Raw genomic sequence first — 14,704 nt, forward strand, 5'->3', positions numbered from 1 at the left:
TGATCGTCATGCATAGGCCTTTGAAGGTGAGACAACTGGTCTCACAAGAAAAAAACCTGCAAACAGGCACGTTTCGAAAAAGGTATGTGCCCTTTGACATAATTACCATGCAGGATAACAGAATTTCGAGAAATTAACTTGCGTATGAAACGTAAACTATCTGTATCATACTGCTGAGTACACAACGATTGCTGTCTCTCGAACACACTAGTGGTGACCCATGTTCCAATACCAAAGTCGTCTTCAGTACGTATTTCTAAAAATTGCCCATACCTTGTGGGGATCGAACCCACGACCTTTGGATCAGAAGTCCAACGCGCTATCCTCTGCGCCAAAGGGACGCTGTGCTAGTGTTTTCCAGCAGTCTAAATAAATCTGTAAGAAATGGCAATCGATACCTGCCTTTCAAGTCTCTGTTCTGTTCACCCATACTCATTTTAGTTTTTTTGTTTTTTTTCTTTCGTTTTTTTTAATTTTTTTTTTTTTTCTAATTGGGTCTCCCAACTCCTCTTGTAGCCCGTCCTTGCGTATTCCAATTACGCCTTCTTCGGCGAGCTTCTTTAGCTTAAAAGAAAAAGTTCCATTTTGCAAACAGAAGAGACGAATTTATTGACCGTCCGTACAGTCGGAAAAGCACATAATTCGCGGGACAGGATCCTTGAGCGTCGACGTCCTGTGGAAGACGTTGGTCTGCAAGAAGGAATGATGCAATCGGAGACACTGAATTCCTGCGAGGAAAATGTCTTGTGGATGTTCACTGCTAACGAAACATTGAAGGCAAACTAAAATCCTCTTGAAATGAATGTGCATGTCTATAATGACAGCAAATCAGTCGCTATGCGCCTACACTCCATAAAACAAAAATAAAATAATGACAGCGAATCTGGCGCTTTGCACCTAACTCAATAAAATAAAGAATAAAAGTTGAAAAAAAAATATAAAATCTAATACTGCCTGAGTTACTCCTCTCAGTCATAGAAAAGGAACACCCTTCACGTGTCCCATGATTTTATGTTCAAAATTTTTCTAAGCGGCCAGTAAAAGATTTAATGGAAACAGTCACAAAAAATAGAAGTATCGACACTCATGTCAAAGGGATGAGTATACTCTCGACCTTTGCGAACTGTCTGTCGGATATGGAGAAGGAAAACACAAGTCTCTCCGACGTGCTAAAAACAAAGTAAAAATTTTCCTTTCTTTTAATCCAAACAAACTCGGCGGCAGCGTCATGCGCAACGCATCAGCGATTGGACGCCGATGACGTAGGAACCAGACGGTGAAAAAGGATAAAAACATAAGAAAATGACAAATGAAAGCGAAACAAAACACATACTAACACAGGATAAAACTTTGTGAACATTCTTCGTAATTTCCATTTGACAGTCCTTGGACAATATGCACTCTTCCTGTAGCATTCAATTTGCAGTGTCCATGTGTGCGTACTCGGAGACAATTCAGAGCACAGATGGAAATAAAGTATACAGCAGTGAAGTCCATATTATAACAGTTTATCGTGGGCAAATGCGAGTGCAATTTGCAGAAAATTGGCAAAGAGTTTGTGGTAATCTTTCCTGGTTTTTGTAAGGTCATGTTGCTTAGAGAAATAAACCAAAAAGGCATAGTCACCCGTAAGTCTTAAATGCACGATGGCGAACACAGTATGAGCCATGATCTATGCGGTGGCGGCACGCTTCGTAGGCGGATACGGATTAAAATCCTGAATCAAAGCCGTGTCCGCAGAAAAACTGGCAGCACTGGTGCGGTTAATAAGTGCGAGCATCCTGACGGCAATGTTCCAAGTCGACTGTGACCTCAGGCACACGAAACGATGGTCTAACCTGTCGTCTCGTCGACAGTCTTCACACAAGCTCGACGGAGATAAATGGATGCGGCGCAGCATTTCATTGGTGGGGATAATTCTGTTAACCACTTGGTACCAAAAGCTGCTGACTTAAGCTGACAGGAAAGGAGCGTGAACGTGAGCCCACGCCGTCCTCCACGCAGACCGCGGGTGGCGCCCCTCCATCTTATTGCCGATTGGCCGTCCTCTTAGTCCCTGGTAGACACCTTTCACAGTCCGCGTTCGATGGCCGAGTACGTCGGCGGCGAGATATCTTTTCTGAATGTAGTAGTTCCGAACATACCGCAGCTGAAACGGGATTGTAGTCGGGTCGAGAGGGGCCGCTTCAGACTGAGGACGATGAACATCGAACAGAACAGCTGTTGGGCTGGACGGATCCTGTTCAACGGTGACGCTCGTTCGATGAATAAGCAACGCAGCGGCTTTCTTGGCAAAGTTAATGTGGCCGAGTCCACTCTGTTCACGCGGCAAAGTACATGTGTCGTAAGCCACCTTGAAAACATGTCCCCTCCACAATAGCCAATAGACTGCTTGTGTTATGGCTCTGCCAAGATTCTTGGGTAACTGAAATAACTGGTCGAGGTACCAGGCTTTGCTGAGCAGGAAAACATTTATTAAAAGCACTCGCTGTGTTAATGCGAGGGTGCGAGTCGCGGACTGGCTGGCCATAGCTCGTATGCCATTTAAGACAATACGCCAGTTGTAGGACGCAGTCTGTAGCATATTGGTTTGAAAACGAACACCCACAATTTTGTGTTCCAGTTTCACGGTAAACCACGGGCGTTTGAAGCCCCGTATCGGCTCATAAATGGGCAGAAAAACCGTCTTAGGGGTATTGATACTCGCACCGGATGAACGTTCATACTGGGTGAGAACAGTACGGATCTGATCGAAGTCTGTGGCTGAGGACACCAAGAGGCCAATGTCATCGGCATAAGCGCGACAAACGTGCTTCTCATCCCCAATACGTATTCCTCTGCAAGCACTGTGCAAATTACGCAACAAAGGGTCCAAGGAAATGGCGTAAAGTGCCATGGACAGAGGGCACCCTTGTTTGACAGAACAGCGTAGTGGAACAGGTTCCGACAAAAAAAACCATTGACGCTAATCCGTGAGGTGGAATTGTGGAAAAGGTTAGAAATCATAATTATAAACTTTACACCGAAACCGAATTTCTGTAGCACTCGCCGGAGATATAGGTGGCTAACTCTGTCAAATGCCATTGCGAAATCGATGGATAAAATGCCAAAAGGAATCCTGTTCGTCGAAGCATAGGCAATGGCATCTCGGTACGTCGAGACAGCACCATAGATAGTGCGTTTCGGCACTGCACAGTACTGAAAGGGACTAATTAGTTTTTTCATGACCACCTGCAAGCGGGAGGATACACATTTGGTAAAGAGTTTATAGTCGCCATTAAGAAGGGTGATTGGCCGAAAATTGCACAGTTTCCTGGTGTTTGTAACCTTTGGAGCCAATACCACGATACCTTCTAGAAAGGACGCAGGGACGTCCACGCCATTTAAAATTTCATTAAAAACATCAGTCAGAGCCGAGTCAAACAAGTGCCAAAAATGTAGATAAAATTCCGGTGGTAACCCATCAGCACCCGGTGATTTATTTGTGGAACATAGTTTTAAAACATCACGCACTTCCTCCGCGGTAAATTGTTCAGTGAGGCGACGGCGATCCGTTACGGATAAGACGTATGGAACGTCGTGAAGAAGTTCGGAAATGGCAGCAGCATTCGTGCGTTTCTCACTGAAAATTTCGACAAAGTGACGGCGGGTCTTGGCAAGAATTGCCGCCTGGCTGTAAAGACGCACACCGTCAGCTGATTCCAGCTCTGTGACGTAACGTCGCGTAGCGCGCCGGCGTTCGCGCAGCTGGTGAAAGACGGAGGGTGCTTCATCGACAAGCTTCCCGGGGGCCCCACTCCGTACGACAGATCCGCGCAAAGATTCCCTTTTCAAGTCCAGGATACGGTGTTTTATTCGCCGAATTGTCGCCATCCGAAGAGCGGGATTATCTGTGTGCAGGTGGATGGCATCATTTAAACAGCTCTCATAAAACTGCAATGTAGATCGCTACCAGTGAGCAACATTCTGACTGAACTCCAGGATGGTCTTCCGTAACGCCGGCTTAACAGATTCTACCCACCAAGACAAAGTGGAGGCATATAGACCGCGATACTGCAGCACCCTCTGCCACACACGCACGATAACCGGCGCAAAATGTGGGTGTGAAAGATGTCGCACATTAAACTTCCATAACCGACTTGCGCGGGGTTTACTCGCCAACAGAGAATGAAAGCGGCAGACATACGCACAATGATCGGAAAAGATAACGGGGTGAACAGAAGACTCAGTGAGATATTCCTGTTTATCACGAGATACATAAATTCTGTCAAGCCGACTCCTACCCGTGGGGTAAAAGAAAGTAAATCCCACGTCCCGCGGATGTAAATAACACCACGAGGCAATTAAATTTATCTCTGTAACGAGTGTCTGCAATTCAAGGCACTTATACGGCCGCGGCTCCTGATCTCTATCTTCCAGCACACAATTAAAATCGCCGCCCATGACTGCAGGCAGGTTGGGGCCCCGTAAAAGGTGACAAATGTCACTACTATAAAAAACACGGCGAAGCGGCTGCCCCTCGGCTCCAGAAGGGGCGTACACGTTAATATATCGTACGTTGTTAATCGTGCAAGCTATACCACGACCATTCGGAATTGTAGCAACATTACTAAAATCATGATCAACCCGAATTAAAATGGCAGTACCACAATTACACTCGACATCAAAGTTCAAGAGGACTTGATAGCCCGGAATTGAGTGAATTAGTTCTGTCACAACCTCCTGCAAAAACACTACGTCAGCAGCAATGTTATTTAAAAAACCCACAAAGCTTGCAAACTTCACATGTGACTCCAATTTATTAAGATTTATAGTAGCAACGACAGATGGTGGGCGTGCTACCATAAACTACAGGGGAAAAAAAAAGAAAACAAAAATTTAAACAAATTAGACAGCAGGAGTGGACCCACCCTCCTCCTCCATATCGTCTGCCCAGTCAGAACGTGCAGACGGTGCAGCCGAAGTAGGCGGTTCTTGTGTGGGAGCTGCCGACGCGGAATACTGCGAAGGGGGGCGCGTGCGCCGCTGGGGGGTGGCTTCAGCCTTACGCTTAACCGAAAGTTGGGCCGGGTTCGTTGCCTGAGACGTCGTAGTGTCCATCGCTAAATTTACATCAGAGTGCTGCAACATTTCTTTTAACTGCCGGACGACCTCTTCCCGCCTGTATTCCGACACACTTGTCGTAGGCGCTGCCTGACTGCTCTCCACAGGACGCTGCTGACGACGTCCTGTCGCAACCGAAGGCCGAGATTCGACTGTGGGGCGGGGCAAGGGCTTGTGCGCCGGCTTTTGCACAGACTTTTGCTTTTGTTTTGACTTTGGACGTGGAACCTGCTTCCATTCCGGAGACGGGCTGCGTTCCCCGCGAGAAAGGGATTGCTTTTCCAATATCCGTGATCTACTGGCACTGCGGAAGCGTTCAGTATTACCACGCCTCTCCGACACACTTTCTCGCCGTGGCTTTGGTTCCTGTGAGGCAGTAGCCCCGTCCGGAACACCTTGAACTACGGCATTTGATGGTGACGAATCCACAACAACAACAGGGGGGTAACCACCTGAACGGGTTCTGATCCGGTCCGCACCGGAACTTTAGCCACAGCCGGAGGCGGAAGAAATGCAGTAGCTACGGGAACTGACTGAGAAGGGACGGACACGTTTTGAACAGAGTCAAGACCTGTAGCAATGGCATCAGTATCCATCGCAACCGCATCAATTATAGGCGTTGCCGGTTCCACGGAACGTGCCGGTAAACGGGGAACACCTAACAACACGGCCGCGTATGACGCGTCGTCATCTTGGCCACAGGGCAGCAGCTGCACAGGGCGCCTACGCCGAGGACAATTTTGGCTAAAATGGTCTGTGGCATTACAATACGAGCAGGCTTGCGGCTGACCACTATACGAAATAAATGCCCAGTGGCCGGACATAACCAAAAACGAAGGAACGTGCTTCCTCACAATCATTTTGACACTACGGATACCGTTCTCTACTTGATATTACTAAAAATTGCCCATCCGTTGTGGGGAACGAACCCACGACCTTTGAATTAGAAATCCAACGCGCTATCCTCTGCGCCAAAGGGACACTGGGCTAGTGTTTTCCAGCAGTCTTAATAAATCTGTAAGAAATGGAAATTGATACCTGCCTTTCAAGTCTCTGTTCAGTTCACACATACTCATTCGCACTCTTTTACAACACTTGTATATGCATTCTACTTTTTACGCCAACATTCTTATTTTCTGAAGCTATTGGGCTGAAAAAAATCACTATTTATGCAACAGATGGGAAACAGCGCTGTATCGCTGTATTTGTCGTATACATACTTATTCTTACACTTCATGTATCGACAAAGATATTAGATGCAATCATAGCAACACGTCGGTTCTCTGGTATCGTTATCGTGCGTTGCTTTCAGATGAAAGTGAACTGCAGTATTCAGAACAGCAGCGAGCCACTAAGTGGAATACGCTGCACTGGAAATACTGTGCGATCAGTCACACACGTTGGCTCTCAGAGTAGCTGCACTTGTTAATCTCTCATGAACCGCCCTCAGTGGCGTCGTGTCACGGATGTAGAGTTACCTGTACGGAGAATTCGGGGCAGCGTGCTTTTACCGCCATTGCAGTACCGAGTGATGACTCTCTGATCGTCATGCATAGGCCTTTGAAGGTGAAACAATTGGTCTCACAAGAAAAAAAACCTGCTAACAAGCACGTTTCGAAAAAGGTATGTGCCCTTTGACATAATATACCATGCAGGATAATAGAAATTCGAGAAATTTACTTGCGTATGAAACGTAAACAATCTGTATTATACTGCTGAGTACACAACGATTGCTGTCTCTCGAACACGCTAGTGGTCACCCATGTTCCAATACTAATGTCGTCTTCAGCACGTATTTCTAAAAATTGCCCATCCCTTGTGGGGATCGAACCCACGACCTTTTTTTTGTTTTTTTTTCTTTTTTTTACTTTTTTTACTTTTTTTTATTTTATATATATATATATATATATATATATATATATATATATATATATATATATATATATATATATATATATATATTACAAAATGCGTACGTAAACAAATAGGCATTTTTTAATAGCCAGCTATCCTAGCTACTTTTTAAACAAAAATGTGAAAAAAAGGATTTTGGAAGGTTTGTTTTTCTGCTTTTTTTAAATTTTTATTTCATTTTATTTTTATACAAATGTATAAAAGGAAGGCCGTTCCTCTTCGGCTACATAAACAGAATAATAGGAAGTCGTCCCGTTACGACAAAGGATGCTCCATACTATAGCCCGCTGCGAATTTTTCGATGACTGTCTTCTCGTTGCTGTGTTGTTTCCGCTGTTTGTTCAAATCTCATAAAAAAAATGGAACTGGGAAGAGGTGCTATGGTTATCATCTCATGTCATCGATAATCCAGCTGCGAGGCGGATTATGGAATGCGCTCCAAAGGAAATTAGAAAAATATTGCCTATATTTAGGGTTCTTGACGATCGCACAATGTCGTTCGTTGAGGTAATACCAAAAATCGGGTACTGTCTTTTCGCCATTACCGAAGAGGTAGTGAACAGCGTGGCCGCTGATCCACGTCACAGAGTTCGTTTTTGCTCTTGGGAAATAGATCTTATCGGGGAAAAGAAGTGATCGGGTAGTTATCCTGTCAGGAGTCGTGCGTGTGAGAAAAGCCAATATCTGACGCACCAAATACCATACGTCCTTTGCCGACCCGCATTCGAAACGATGTTCATCTGTGTCAATCATTTTGCATGTGGCACACAAGGGGGAAACAGCGAGGTGGATGCGATGTAGGCGTGACTGGCATAACAGTTTCCCATTAACAGATACGTTCCATGCAGATTGCACCTCAGTATAAAGGGTGGTGGCATTCACTGCCTGCCACACAGCGCGCCACGTTGTATTGGGGTGTTTGCTTTCAATCACATTCGGCGTCATGTTCATTTGCATAGCAGCATATATCGCCCTCGTCATCATCAAGCGTGTGGGTAGTAGTGCAGTGCGGATGTAGCTTAATTCAAGGAAGAATTGGCTAATGTAGAAGAAAGGTGCTGGGATGTCCGATATCATCACAGGGGGAGCGAGTGAGATTGGTCGTAAGGCTTCCAGTAAGAGACTTGTGAGGCACGTCGGACTTCGTCGCCACAGTTGCAGGTGACAGCTGACGAACAGGGCCTTTGCTCTGTTCTGAACATGACAAAGACCTAAACCCCCTCTGCTCCTCGGGAGTGTTAGGGACTCGTAACGAATCTTAAGTAACATGCCCGTATTAACAAAGGATCCCAAAACCGCCAACATGCGGTGAGCCAGGGTAGGTGGTATGGGGAGTATCTGTGCAAAATGGGGGATACGTGACGCCAAATAGACGTTAGCATATCGCGTCCGTTGCAGGAGGTCTATATGTCTCAAACGGTGGTCACTTATTCCTGCTCTCATCTGATTCAATAAACGCCTGTAGTTAAGGGCTGTTGAACATTTCATGTCAGATGTGAAATCAATGCCAAGACAGCGGATTGTGTCACTGAGTCGTAGCGGTGCGACGTTCTCGCCGGGTAGGCCTCTGCCTATAGACAGAACGTGTGATTTGTGGAGATTGAGATGGCTCCCCGATGCCGCGCCGTAGGTCGCCACTGCTGCACGAACATCGTCATTATTGCGTAGGAGTACCAGATCACTTGCATAGGCAGTGCAGCAGAAAGTGTGTCCACCAAGGGACATCCCGGTCAGGCGTTGTCGGAGGCCGCAGAGGAGTGGTTCCAAGACGAGGGCGTACAATATCGCCGAAAGAGGGCAGCCTTGTCGCACCGATCGCTGGATCTGTATCGGCGGCGTAAGACGGTCATTATATAACACGTTGGACGTCGCGCCGCGTAGGAGACGCATCAGTACATTAACTATGACGTCCGGATACCCCATGTGTCGCAGTACCTCCATCAAAAATGTGTGGTCGACTCTGTCAAAGGCCTGGCTAAAGTCGAGTGAGGCCAAAACTCCTGGCAGTTGGCGAGCTTTGGCTAGCACGATCATATCTCTATATCGGCACAATGTAGTGAGAATATTATGGTCACCACCTAACGATGCCTGGTCCTGCGACACAACACATCGTACTGATCGCTTTAGGCGTGCCGCTAGAAGCCGGGTGAAAATCTTCAAATCACTGTTGAGTAAGGTTAAGGACCGATAGTCACTGATCCTGGATCCGCCTCGTGGTTTGTGTATGGGCACTATCAGTCCTTCGAGGAAAGCCCCAGGTATCTGCGTCGTGGGAGACACAAGATCGCGGCAAATATCAGTCCACGCTGGCGCCAGCAGTTGTTAGTACGTCCGGTAAAATTCCAGAGGAAGGCCATCAGGTCCTGGGGACTTATGAGCAGCCCCAGCCTGTATTGCTTCAATGATTTCCTCTTCCGTTACATCTGCAGTCAATTCCGCCGCCGCTGTCGGAGAGATCGAGCCATAAGTGAGTTGAGAGACTTCGGCGATCACCTCTGGGGGATGTCGATGTTCCGAGTACAGCACAGTGTAGTGAGCATGAAGGGCGTTTCCTATGTCGCGCTGGGTATCAAGGCGTCGTCCGTCTTCCGTCGTGATAGCTTGGATCAGTGTCCTGCGTCGGCGCCGTCGTTCTGCAATGACGTGGTACATAGACGGTTCCTCCTGTGCCACTCTGTCTTGAGTGCGCGATCTGACGATCGCACCCTCAAGGTGGCAACGTGTTAATCTGATGATCTGTGCCTTGGCACGGTTCACCGTCACCTGCCGTGCAGGTGAGTACGGCAGTGTTGCACATTCCCTTAAGATGCTGTAGTAAAAGTCCATGGTATGTCTCTTCCATGCTGCAACATCTCGGCCGTAGCCTATCAAGGTCTTCCGGAGGGCTGGTTTGGCGCAGAGTAACCACCACGACAGTGTAGACCGGTAGGTGCCACGCCGGCGGCTACAAGAGTCCCACGTGTTCTCTATAAGGCGGCGGCATTCCTGAGAAGCTAGGTGAGCGACGTTCAACTTCCAAGGACCACGGCTGTGCCATATCTTCTGTCGGCCGAGGGTAATAGCGCAGATGTAGGCGTCGTGGTCAGAAAAAGCTGTGGGCCAAACTTCGGCAGCTCTTGTCCCCACAGCTATGGAGCGCGAGATGTAAATCCGGTCGATGCGGCTGGAGGAATGGCTGGTGTAGTGAGCAAATCCGGGTCGATCGCCACAAACATGTTCCCACGAGTCCACCAATTGAAGATTATTTATAATTGTCGTAAGTTCTGCGCATGGAGAATGATGTGGTAACTGATCCTTAGGTGCTTGGCTACAGTTGAAGTCCCCTCCCATTATCAAGGCGTCCTGACGGCCCAGAAAGAGGGGCGTGATTGTATGAGCGAAAAAGGTGGATCGTTCGCGACGCCGACCAGATCCTGACGGTGCATAGATGTTAATAAGTTTGACTCCTTGGACAGTAAGAGCCATGCCTCTGGCGTCAGGGAGATACTCGACGTCTTCTGCGGATATACCGTCGCGGAGGAGGATCGCCACACCACTGCCATTGGCAGACGCATGTGAGACCCAAGTCTGGTAGCCATAGGGTCCCTTGAAGTCGGCGACATACACCTCTTGAAGGAGCGCAATGTCGATGTCTGCTGCGTTGAGTAGATCCTGTAGCATCGCTAGTTTATGTCGGGCACGTATGTTGTTGATGTTAATCGTCGCTAGACGGTATGTTTGGTCAGCCAGGACGGCAACTGGGTTGTGTAGGAGGCCAGGTGTGGGCGGCAGGGGCGGTCCCACAGAGGCTGACGATACAGCCGTAGTCACTGTTGTTGGCTGGTGCTGGGTGCAGCCGAGGGAGCATCTCTGCCTTCGGCATCCTCCTGGTGCTGTGGCTCATCCTCGATATCATCCGCCCAAGAATCAGATGCAGCAATTGGTAACTGTTGATTAGTGCTGTCAGTAGAGCGCTTGCGCGTATGTTCAGTAGCAGAAGTGATGTTGTCAGACCGAGGCTCAGAAATTGTATCCGCCGTAGCATCGTGATGGGAAGGTTGAGTTGCGGTGGTAGAGTCCTGAGCGTCGTCCGACGCCGGATATTCGTCTGGGTCGCACATCCGAAGCAGGCAATCATCGGACGGCGTATGGCGCCGTTTCTTGCGTTTTCGAGGGGACCGTTGTTTCCGGACATGTTGTTCTGTGTCAGAGTGCGGGCGACAATCATCTGATGCGGTCTCCATTGGTAGGAAGGCAGAGGTCGGGACAATTTTAGTTTCTACTTCCATCTTCTCTTTAGGCTCGTCTTGGTGGCACAGTTGATCACCGTCTTGAGGCAAGTCTACCGAAGGCGTCGTAGAGGGGGATATTCTGTCCGCCACACGGTCATCGACCACTGACTGCAATATGGTGCTACGATCCTGGGCAGGAACAGCTCTTGCGGTTGCAGCCGCTGCATACGTGATGGGGAGTGAAGTAGGCGTCGCCGGGGATGGAACTTCACCGACCGGTGTCTGAGTCAGTCGGCGTTGAATGCATGCCGATCGGACATGTCCTTCCTGGCCACAGCCGGCGCAAGTACGTGGTTGTCCGTCGTACATGACAATGGCTCTGCAGCCGCCAATTACAAGATAGGATGGCACATGCTTCGTCAGTTCAATCTTAATTTGTCTCACTCCATTTAAGACGGGGTACGTCTCAAACGTTTGCCATTTTTCAGCCAAGTGGCTTAGCACGTTGCCGTACGGTTTGAAAGCTGTCATCACAACATCTGGCGGGACTTCGAATGGCAGCTCGAAGACCCTCAGAGTGCGAAGGCCTAATCCAGCGTGGTCGATCGTGACAGTTCCTATGTGACCATCAGAATGCTTAAATTTAAGTCCATGAGCGTGTCGGCACACAACATCAGTGCACGCCTTTTCATTGATCATTTTTATGTAGACGACACTTTGTGTTATAGAAAAGTGGATCCCAATGATGTCTTGAGGTGCAATATGCAGTTCTTCTCGGATGAAACGTCCAACGTCAAGTGCTCGAGGTCTTGCGTAGTCCGCTTGAAATGTGATCTTAATTGTGGACTTGCGATACGGGTGCGCCATGGCACTACCGAGACACGGACGCGTGACACTCGCCGCAGCGGGAGGTAAACAGTAAACACTGGCGCGCGCGGTGCGCCAACAGGGGGACGCGGGCACGACGACCTCGCCCCACCGCTGCTAACATCGGACTGACCTTTGGATTAGAAGTCCAACGCGCTATCCTCTGCGCCAAAGGAAACGCTGGGATAGTGTTTCCCAGCAGTCTAATAAATCTGTAAGAAATGGCAATTGATACCTACCTTTCAAGTCTCTGTTCAGTTCACACACACTCATTCGCACCCTTTTACAAACACTTGTATATGCATTCTACTTGTTACGCCAACATTCTTATTTTCTGAAGCAATTGGGCTGAAAAAAATCACTATTCATGCAACAGATGGGAAACAGCGCTGTATCGCTCTATTTGTCGTATACATACTTATTCTTACACTTGATGTATGGACAAAGATATTAGACGCAATCATAGCAACATGTCGGTGCTCCGTGAGCGTTATCGTGCGTTGCTTTCAGATGAAAGTGAATTGCAGTCTTCAGAACAGCAGCGAGCCACCAAGTGGAATACGCTGCACTGGAAATACTGTGCGATCAGTCACACACGTTGGCTGTCAGAGTAGCTGCACTAGTTAATCTCTCATGAAACGCCCTCAGTGGCGTCGTGTCACGGATGTAGAGTTACCTGTACGGAGAATTCGGGGCAGCGTGCTTTTACCGCCATTGCAGTACCGAGTGATGACTCTCTGATCGTCATGCATAGGCCTTTGAAGGTGAGACAACTGGTCTCACAAGAAAAAAACCTGCTAACAGGCACGTTTCGAAAAAGGTATGTGCCCTTTGACATAATATACCATGCAGGATAACAGAATTTCGAGAAATTTACTTGCGTATGAAGCGTTAACAATCTGTATCATACTGCTGAGTACACAACGATTGCTGTCTCTCGAACAAGCTACTGGTCACCCATGTTCCAATACCAATGTCGTCTTCAGCACGTATTTCTAAAAATTGCCCATCACTTGTGGGGATCGAACCCACGAGCTTTGGATTAGAAGTCCAACGCGCTATCCTTTTTTTTTTACGCTATCCCTTTTTTTCAGGTAGTGTGTTTTCATTAATATTAAATTCTAAGTGTATGCAAGAAAGAAAAAAAAAATATTATGGTTCTGCCCGGGATCGAACCGGGGACCTTCTGCGTGTAAAGCAGACGTGATAACCACTTTTTTTTGTTGAGAATGCATAAAAAAAAGACCAAGGCAGCCATGCGCAAAAAGTTGCCAATAAAGTGAACTAAAAGGGCCATCTTGCTCGCCGCGGTCACATTGCTAGGCGGGCGGCCAGGAACGGGCGGTCGTCATTACATTGGACATCACCAGCCACCAATCGTTGGAGCGCCCGGGGCCGCTGCACACAGTCAGAGACTGTTTCTGTTACCATAGGGGAATCGTGGAAAGATCACATCTACAAGTTAATGTCTTCTCACACCCGGCACACCCCAGCTGGGTGGTGGGTCCATGAATGACGAACCCAAATAGTTCGCAAAAAGGTTCCGGTAATCCTGTCTGTTCGTTAAGACCAGAAACTCGTCGATCATATAGTACCATAAATCGAGGGCGTCTTTGTCTCCATCGCGGTATATGTAGTGTATCGCCATTCCTCGTACCCAATTAACCGCACTCATCCGGGTCATAGGGAAATAGACAGCGTCGGGATGAAAGAGTTCTTGGGGTAAAATCGAAACGTAGGGGCGGTGGAGCAGGAAAGCCAGGATCTCGCGGATCAGTTTCCAGCACTCACGCGCGGGGCCACAGTTCAGTCTATGTTCGTCCGTGTCTAACGTCGTGCAACGGGGGCACACAGGGTCGTCAATTAGGTGAATGGCATGCAGCCGTTGTCGGGTTGGAAGTTTCTCGTTAACGACCACATACCACGTCGACCGCACGAAAGTAGACAGGAACGGCGCGTGGATGGCTCGCCATACCTGTGGCCAGTCGACCGTAGGGTGGCGCCGTACAATGTCGTTATCCGGAGTCCAGTGCTGGAGAGCACTATAATAAGTCTTCGCTGTCGGATTCCGTGTCTCCGATATAACCCGCAACACATAGCTATCCTCTACGAAAAACGTTATAATATGTGACAGCGAGGGCGATAAATGTCCAACTGGGACCGGTGGGTACAGCGTACGTGGGGCCACTTCTTCAATCAGTAGGCCGGGGAGACTGGCTGTTGGTGAAAGCCAGAGTCGCCTCATGGAACGGAGATACAGTGCCAGCGCTCTGTGCTTGACGTGAGTGAGTCCAACACCGCCTTTGTCGAAGGGTAAAGTAAGCGTAACAAAACGGATCTTGAAAACAGCACCATCGTTCACCACGTGTCCAAACACTGCCTGTATCCTGGAAGCCATCGTGTCCGTTATCGGCAGTACATGGGCGTAATGGTTAAGGTGAGAAGCCATGTACACATTGACGTATTGGGCGCGTTGCAAAATGTTCAATGATCTGAATTTATTGAGACGAGCCTCTAAACGGAGTCGTCGTAAGACCATACGATACGTAAAGGCCGCCGTGCGTTGTATTTGTCGATGGAGTGATATCCCTAAACACTTGAGCATCGGG

The 14,704-nt window shown here is 48.2% G+C and overlaps 2 non-coding genes across 2 annotated transcripts; both read right to left on the bottom strand.

The window, feature by feature from the left end:
* Positions 1–268: 268 nt before the first annotated feature.
* Trnar-ucu (transfer RNA arginine (anticodon UCU)) lies at positions 269–341 on the bottom strand. The gene has a single exon. It is a non-coding gene; the product is annotated as a tRNA-Arg (tRNA).
* Positions 342–6,011: 5,670 nt separating this feature from the next.
* Trnar-ucu (transfer RNA arginine (anticodon UCU)) lies at positions 6,012–6,084 on the bottom strand. The gene has a single exon. It is a non-coding gene; the product is annotated as a tRNA-Arg (tRNA).
* Between the last annotated feature and the right edge of the window lie 8,620 nt (positions 6,085–14,704).

Source organism: Schistocerca gregaria, chromosome 1 (genome assembly GCF_023897955.1).
Source record: "Schistocerca gregaria isolate iqSchGreg1 chromosome 1, iqSchGreg1.2, whole genome shotgun sequence".
Classification (NCBI taxonomy): Eukaryota; Metazoa; Arthropoda; class Insecta; order Orthoptera; family Acrididae; genus Schistocerca; species Schistocerca gregaria.